The sequence below is a fragment of the Chrysochloris asiatica genome, unplaced genomic scaffold, assembly GCF_000296735.1.
Source record: "Chrysochloris asiatica unplaced genomic scaffold, ChrAsi1.0 scaffold00069, whole genome shotgun sequence".
NCBI lineage: Eukaryota > Metazoa > Chordata > Mammalia > Afrosoricida > Chrysochloridae > Chrysochloris > Chrysochloris asiatica.
Window position 1 is genome coordinate 7296416 of NW_006408587.1, and position 7337 is coordinate 7303752.

The following is a 7337-nucleotide window of genomic DNA, read 5'->3' on the forward strand; positions in this document are numbered from 1 at the left end:
TGGATTGCATTTCAATGTAAAGAAAACAAATATCCTCACCACTGGACCAATAAACAACATTCTTATCAACGGAGAAAAAATTCAAGTTGTCAAGGACTTCATTCTTCTTGGATCAACTATCAATACTCAAGGAAGCAGCAGTCAAGAAATCAAACAACGTATTGCATTAAGCAACTCTGCTGCACAAGACCTTTTTAAAGTGTTGAAGAGCAAAGATGTCAGCCTAAAGACTAAAATGTGCCTGACCCAAGCCATGGTATTTTCAGTCACCTCATATGCATGTGAAAGCTGGACAGTGAATAAGGAAGACCGGAGAAGTATTGATGCTTTTGAGTTATGGTGTTGGAAGAGAATATTGAAAGTGCCATGGGCTGCCAAAAGAACCAACAGATCTGTGTTGGAAGAAGTGCAGCTAGAGTGCTCCTTGGAGGCCAGGATGGCCAAACTTCATCTCTCATATTTCGGACATATTATCAGGAGGGACCAGTCACTGGAGAAGGATATCATGTTTGGTAAGGTGGAGGGTCAGAGAAAAAGAGGAAGATGCCCAATGAAATGGATTGGCCAGGTGGCAGCATCGATGGGCTCAAGAGTAGCAACAGTAGTGGGGTTGGCCCAGGATGGGGCAGTATTTCATTCTGCTGTGCATAGGGTCGTTATGAGTCGGTACCGACTTGATAGCACCTAACAACAACAACAAGTTTTCATAACTTTGAGCCCTGTATGCTCCACCATATTCATGGATATGTTTGCAGCAAAGGTATAACTATCCTCTGTCAAACTTATACATGTTTGTAGGTATACTGCCTTTCAGCTTCCCACATTTGCTCTCCTATACTCAGCCTGCATGTAATATCTACCTATTGTTATTAATGTTCTCAAGTCCTTCCAACTCATAGTGATCCTGTATAGGGTTTCCAAGATGAGACTGGTGGGTTTGAACCACTGATGTTGTGGTTAGAAGTCCAGTGCTTACCCTAAATTGCCATACCAGGACTCAACATTCTTGCAGAATTGTGTATATGACAGTATTGATCTCTGTCGCCTCTAACTCTTATTCTCCTCCCAGTGTCTTCCCTTGTCTCCTTCATTTTTGATTGGCCTTCCTCTTATTGTATATTGCCTTAATCTTCACACAAGTTGAGATGTGCCTACCCTCTAGGCAGTAATTTACCCTCCTTTTCCCTTCCATCTTTAATAAACATAAAATACTCTTTTTTTTTTTTTTAAGTGTGAAAAACTTCTTTGGAATTTTTACAATAGTGGTCTCATACAATATTTGTTCTTTTGTTATTGACTTATTTCACTCATCATAATATCCTCCAGTGTTCTCCTTGTTATGAGGTGTTTCACTGACTTATCATTATTCTTTACTATTGTGTAGTATTCCATTGTGTGCATGTACCATAGTCTGTTTATCCATTCTATCATCGATGGGCATTTAGGGTTTTGCATCTTTTTGCAATTGTGAAAAGTACTGAGATGAAAATGGGTGTGTTGGGCTTTTATTTCTATCTACCAAGTAGAGGGATTGCTGGGTCATATGGCAAATTATTTTCAGTGGTTGATATAACAGATGAAACCCATGCCTGCTGGAGAGTCTGAGAGAATCATATAAAGTAGCTGCTGGTTGACAAAGATCTTTTAGAGTTCTCTGGTGACAAACTCTTACATCACAGAGTCTGATTAGTCCTTACAAAGCTGGTTCATTTCTTGTTTCACACATGCCAAACACAAGCCATCAGGGGTAGATGAGGATGAAAACCCTTAGAGTAATTGTTCACTAGCCTTTAATCAGAATAGGAGTTGCAGCAGGGAAATGAAATAATGTCCAGCTACAAAAGACACAAACCCCCTGAGGACAATTCTAGCTGACAGAGGTTCACCCTTATTTTGAGATTAATGTTTTGCCAAAATGAAATTAGCACTGTCTTTATGTCTTACTGGGGAATGACAATAACAAGGAACCAGGTGTTGAGATGACAAATTCTCAATGAGGCCTCAGTGCAGGAGTTATGAATAAAGAGATTATTGATATTGTGCTTTTGCTTTTCTGGAAAATTCTTATTTTCTTCTTGGCAATTCCTATTCTGACCAGTTGGAATCTGGATGCCTTAGCCTGGCACGTTAGACCCTTGGCGATCATGTTTGAGAACTGGAGACGGTTTATGTTGGAAGACTCACAGCAAACACACAGATTGTTAAGTTGTCTGATACCTGAGGATCCTAGTGCCAGTTATTCATTAAGCTAGAGAGAAAGTCACAACCCCATAATTATGCAAGGAGTTGTAGATGACTGAAAACCTATCATTCGTTCAGTAAGACAGTCAGTCAGCCAATAGGTTTTGATGTCTCTTGGTGTTATTTAGACTTCTGGAGTTGCAAAGTATTACAGCTCACATAAATTAAATGAAAAGATACCTCTGGCAACAGAGATGTCTGACGCTCATGGAAAACCAAGAACCATATCTACATGGAGACTGGAAGCTCAGTGAGAATCCAAGACTTCAAGGATCATTATTGTGACTCTACATCATTGACCTGACCAGACATTGTCAGGGTAACTGTATCCACCAATTCTGTCACTCTCTGCTCTGCATGTCTCTCTATCTTGTGATGACTTGTCCTGCTCAGACTTTTGGCACACTCACAGCACCTAGTGCTTCTCTTTTTTGCACCTTTTCACCTCTGGCTTCTATTAAAAGTTAGGTGAATCTTTCTGCATTTCCTGGTTTTGAATTTTGAGAGATTCTGATAGGCACAATTTGTTCCTATTTTGCCAGTGCAAGATCACCTTGTAAATTGCGATCATTGATTGGCAGTCCTTGGGTTAAGTGCTAAGAAAGGGTGATCAGTGGCTTAACTCATGGCTGCCAAAGGCTGAATCCTCAGCAGCTGCTGTGGGAGGGGCTCAAGGGTTTACTGTTACTATGGTTTACCAGTTTAGCACACCTGCAATGTGCTAAACTCTGGGGATGGAGAGCTAAATTAAGAAAGTCTATGAGATTAAACAGTGCAGACTCTAGCGGGTGTGATGGTACAGCGTAGGATTAAGAACAGCAACTTTGGAGACAGATTTGGGTTTGAGTCTGGTATTTGTTATTGTTGTTAAGTGCCATCGAGTTGTTTCCGACCCATAGCGACCCTATATAGGGTTTCTGAGATTCAAACCAATCTTGCAGTCCAGCACATTAATCCACAGCACCATATATCTCAAGCTAATTGAGATAATTTAGATGTTTGCTTGACCCTTGTTAGGTGACATCGAGTTGGTTCCACTCCTAGCGACCTTTTGCACAACAGAACAAAACACTGCCTGGCTGTACCATATTCACAATCATTTTTACACTTGAACCCACTGCTGCTGCCACTATGCCAATCCATTTTGTTGGGGGTCTTACTCTTTTTTCACTGACCCTTCACTTTACCAAGTATGATGTCATTCTCCAGGGACTGGTACCTCTTGATAATATGTCTCATGTATCAGTGATGAAGTCTCGTCATCTGGATTTCCAAGGAGCATTCTGTATGTACTTTTTCTAGTGTAGATTTGTTTCTTCTGGCAGGCCATGGTACTTTTAATGTTCTCCAACACCATAACTCAAACGCATCAATTCTTCAGGTTTATTCATTGTTCAACTTTCATATGCATATGTTGTTTTTGTTGTTAGGTGCCATAGAATCAGTACCGACCCATTGCGACCTTATGCACAGCAGAACAAAACACTGCATATGAGGGTACTGAGAATACCAGGGCTTGGGTCAGACATACCTTACTCTTCAGACTGACATCTTTGCTCTTGAACACTTTAAAGAAGCCTTGTGCAGCAGATTTGCCTATTGAAATACATTGTTTGAATTCTTGACTGATTTTTCAATGGTGTTGATTGTAGATCTTTGACAGCTTCAATCTTTTCTCCATTTATCATAATGCTATTTACCGATTCAGTAGTGAAGGTTTTTATTTTCTTTACATTAAGATGCAACTCAAATTGAAGGAAGTAGTAAGTCCTTTTCATTTTCAGCAAGGTTGTATCATCTGCTTATTGCAGGTTGCAAGTGAGTCTTCCTCCAAGCCTGATGTCATGTTCTTCATATAATCCATCCTCTCAGATTATTTGCTCAGCATGTAGATTAACTAAGTATGGTGAAAGAATACTATCCTGGAGCACACTGTTCCTGATTTTAAGCCATTCACTGTCCCCTTGTTCTGTTCAAATGACTGCTTCTTGGTCTCTGTACTAGTTCCTCATGAGCCCAATTAAGTGTTCTACAATACACCTTCTTCATAATGTTATCCATTACTTGTCATGTTCCACACAGTTGAAAATCTTTGTATAATCAATAAAGCACAAGTAAACAACTTTCTGGTATTCTCTGCTTTCTGCCAAGATCCATTTGAAATCAACAATGATAACACTTGTTCCATGTCCTCCTCGTATGAATCCAGCTTGAACTTCTGGTAGTTGCAGCCATTTGAAAATTATCTTTAGCAGAATTTTACTTGCATGTGGCACTAATAATATTATCTGATGGATTCTGCATTTCATTGGGTCACCTCACTTTGGAATGGGTACAAATACAGATGTCTTCCTATCAGTTGGCCAGGTAGGTGTCTTCCAAATTTCTTGGCATAACTGGATGAGTGCCTCCAGTTCTACATCCATTTGTTGAAAGATTTCTATTTGTATTCCATCAATTCCCCGATCCTTATTCTTTGTCAATGCCTTCAGTGCACCTTGGACTTCTTCTTTCAGTACCATTGGCTCTTGATCATATGTTACCTCTTGAAATGGTTGCACAGCGACCACTTATTTTTGGTACAGTGGCTCTGTGTATACCTTCCATATTCTATTGATATATTCTGCATGTCGAGGCTTGTATTTTTCTTCAGCTCCTTAAGCTTGAGAAATGCTGAGCATCTTCTACTTTGGTTTTCTAACTTCAGGTCTTGTCACATTTCATTAAAATATTTGACTTTGTCTTCTAAAGGTGCCCTTTGAAATTTTCTGTTCAGCTCTTTTACTTCCTCAGTTCTTCCATGTGCTTTAGTGTCTCTATGCTGGAGAGCAAATTTCAGAGTCTCTTTTGACATCCATTTCGGGCTTTTCCTTCTTTCTTGTCTACCTAATGACCTTTTGATGTCTTCCTGTATGATGCCCTTGATGTCATCTCATAACTCTGGCCTTCAGTCATTAGCATTTAATGCATCACATCTGTCCTTGAGGTGATCTCTAAATTAAGGCAGAATGTGTTCTAGGTCATAATTTAGCCCTCATGGACTTGTTTGAATTTTCTTCAGCTTTAGTTTGTAAAAGATCAATTGATAGACTGTGTCTCACAGTCTGCCCCTTGCCTTGTTATAACTGATGATATAGAGTTTCCCACTGTCTCTTCCTGAAGATGTAGTCAATTTGATATCTTTGTATTCCATCTGGTGAGGTTCATATGTACAGTCATCTTTTATGTTGTTTTAAAGAAGTGTTTTCAATGAGCAAGTCAATGATCTTGAAAAATCTATCTCCAGCATTGTTTCTATTCCCAAGGCCATATTTTGCAACTCTAAATCCTTCCTTTTTGTTTCCAACCTTTGCATTACAATCACCAGTCATTTTCCATACATCTTGATTGCATGTTTGATCAATTTCAGACTGAAGCATTTGGTAAACTTCTTCAATTTCATCATCACTGGCTTTAGTGGTTGGTGCATGCATTTTAATAATAGTTGTATTAACTGGTCTTCATTGTAGGCATTTGACTATTGTCCTATCACGAGAGCATTATGCTTCAAGACAGATCTTGAAATGTTTTTTTTGATGATAAATGAGACACCATTCCTCTTCAATTTGTCATTCCCAGCAAAGTAAAAACATATGATTGTCAGATTCAAAATGGCCAGTGTGATAGGATTGAAGAAGATACTGGCACAAGATCCAACTTTTTTTTTCTTTAACGTCTTCTACAGAGGAGGTCGTTGAATTTGGAATTCCTTCAGATTTAATTTTAGGGGAGAAGTCATCTGCTTATACTTATCCTTGAGGATTTTTCAGAGTTGTTTACTGATAGGTTTCTTTACTTTTCCATTCCAGTTAGTTGTAATTGAAATTTCAGTGTCTCATATCATGAACAATATCAATAGACTTCAGAATTGCCATGGAATCTGGCACATTGTAGGCACTCAGAAAATATTTGCTGAATGGAAAAACAAAGGAAGAAACTTAGAGATCTATCCAACCTGCCTATTTTACAGATTGAGAAATAGAGGCTGGGAAAGAAACTGGGTAATACAAGGGCATCAGTGACAGAGCAGGTCCATAGCTCAAGAGTTCTTCCAGACTAAAAATTATGATATCCCAGAATTTTAATGCCTAAATACATATTATTGCAATAAATACAATTACAATAAAGTATAATTTTCACTAGAAAGTGGTCCCTGGTAGGCATCAGTAAATTTTTCCTATATAGAATCAGTTAGCAAATATTTTAAAGAGACTTGCTGATGCAATGGTTAGGCACTTGACTATTAACTGATAGGTTGGTGGTTCAAATCCCTAGGGACTCTATGAGAGAAAAGACCTGATGAAACACTATGGGGAGTTTTTACTTTATTATATGAAGTTTGCTTTGAATCAGAATTGACTTAACAGTACACAACAGCAGTAGAAGTAATTATTTTAGACACTTCAGGTTGTATGGTATTTGTCACAACTACTCAATTTTGCCATTGTCACATGCATATAGATATAGACAATATATGATCAAATCCACAAATGGCTGCAACCATACATTGACAGAGAACTTCCAGAGGTTCAAGCCAGATTCAGAAGAGGACATGGAATGAAGGATATCATTGCTGATGTCAGGTGGATCTTGGCTGAAAGCAGAGAATGCCAGAAAGATGTTTGCCTGTGCTTTATTGACTAAGCAAATGCCTCTGATTGTGTGAATCATGACAAGCTATGGACAACATTGCAAAGTATGAGTATTCCGGAACACTTAATTGTGCTCATGAGGCGCCTATACTTAGACCAAGAGGCAGTTGTTCAAAAAGAACAAGGGAACACCGAATGGTTTAAAATTAGAAAAGATGTGTGCCAAGGTTGTATTTTTTCACCATACTTATTCAATCTGTATACTGAACAAAAAAATCCTGTGTTCTATGAAGAAAAATGTGGCATCAGGATTGGAGGAAGACTCACTAACAATCTGAAATATGCAGATGATACAACCTTACTTGCTGACAGTGCAGAGGAGTTAAAATTCTTACTGATGAAGATCAAAGACCATGGCCTTTGGTATGAGTTGCATCTCAATGTAAAGTAAACAAAAATTCTCAC